Source organism: Gorilla gorilla, chromosome 12 (genome assembly GCF_029281585.2).
Source record: "Gorilla gorilla gorilla isolate KB3781 chromosome 12, NHGRI_mGorGor1-v2.1_pri, whole genome shotgun sequence".
In the NCBI taxonomy this organism is placed as follows: domain Eukaryota; kingdom Metazoa; phylum Chordata; class Mammalia; order Primates; family Hominidae; genus Gorilla; species Gorilla gorilla.
The window spans coordinates 77,262,203-77,264,106 of NC_073236.2; positions in this window are offsets into that span (position 1 = coordinate 77,262,203).

Genomic DNA, 1,904 nt, shown 5'->3' on the forward strand with positions numbered 1-1,904 from the left:
GGAGTTTGAGCCTGGGCAACATGGTGAAACACCATCTCTCCAAAAAAAAAAAACTTAGCCAGGTGTGGTACCATGTGCCTGTAGTCCCAGCTATTTGGGGGGCTGAGGTGGGAGGATGGCTTGAGCCCAGGAAGTGGAGGTTGCAGTGAGCCAAGATTGCACCACTACACTCCAACCTAGGCAACAGAGCCAGACTCTGTCTCAAAAAGGAAAAGAAAAAATACATTTTAAAACCATAAGAGACATACATAATACAAATGTAAAGAAGTCTACTTTTAGATGTAACTGGAGTTTCAGAAATGAAGAGAGAGAAAAAGAGAAAATGGGAGAAGAAGCAATATTTGAATAGACAATGGCCAAGATTTTCCAAAATTCCAAAATATATGAAGCCACAAGAAGTGCTATGTACCTCAAGAAATTTGCATTTAAAAAAAATTAAAATTCACATCTTAGGCATATCACAGTCAAACACTTTAAACCAAAGACAAAGTAAAATCTTCAAAGTAGCCAGAGGGAAGGACACATTACCTTCAAAGAAAAAAGAATAAGACTGACGACTGACTTTTCATATATGTCATCTTTAAAGAGGTGAAAGGAAATAATTGTCCTCCTAGGATTCGATACCCAGTGAAACAGCTTTCAAAAATAAACAGCTTTCAAAAACAAAAGCAAAATAAAGATATTTCAGACCAATAACAACAACAGTAAAACCCCAAACAAACCCAAGAGGGTCTATTGTTAGTAGACTGATACTGAAACAAAGAGATATAATCCCAGAGAGAAGCACAGAGGTGCAGGAAGGAATAAAGAACAACAGAAAGTATAAAGATCTGGATAAATCTAATGAATACTAACTATGTAAAACAATAATAATAACAACATACTGTGGGGTTTCAACTGCCTGCAGAATTAAAATATGTGACAACATTAACACTAACAGGCAGAACAGGGGCAAGCAGAGTCCTTACATTGTCTTGGAAGTAGTATAAGATTAGTCTGTATTAGATTCAAGGAGGCATTTTATCTCCAGAATACCTACAAAAAGAATACCACAATAATGCATAATTCACAAGCCAATAGAATGGGGTATAAGATAATTAAAAATAAATCCTAAGAAAGCAAGAAAGGGGAGCCAAGAAAGGAGAGCAAAGGGAATATAGAAAAAGTAGGACAGATAGAAAACTAGTAGCAAAATAATAGACTTAAACCCTGCAATTTCAATAATTATTAAAAATATAAATGGACTAAAATATCCAATTAAAAGACAAAGATTTTTCAGAATAATTGGAAAAAAAGCTATTTGACACTTATAAGATACACATCTTAAGAACACACAGAATTTGAAAGTAAAAAGATGGGAATATATATATACTATCAATATTTATTAAAAGAAAGCTAAAAATCAGAGCACACTTTAAAGTATTTCTAGAGATAAAGCAGTGTATTTCATAATTATAAAAGGGTCAATTCACTAGGAAGATATGACAATTCTAAATTTCCGAGCTCCTAATAACATAATTTCAAAATATCATAAAGAACTAAAACTAAAAAAAGAAATGAACAAATTAACAATCAGAATGGAAGATTTTAACACATCTCTGACATCTTTGACAACAAGTAGACAAAAAAAAAATCAGGCCATAGAAGATTTGAACAACATAACATGCATGGCCCATTGAACTTACATAGAAATTACACCCAAAAAATGAAGAAAACACATTCTTTTCAAGTGTACCTGGACATTTATCAAAATTGATCAAATGCTGGGCCAACAAAAAGTTTCAACAAATATCAAAGGATTGAAATAATGCAGAGTATGTTATCCAACCATAATGGAGTTAAGTTAGAAATCAATTACAAAAAAGATAACTAGAAATGTCCTAGTGTTTGGAAATAAAAACAAT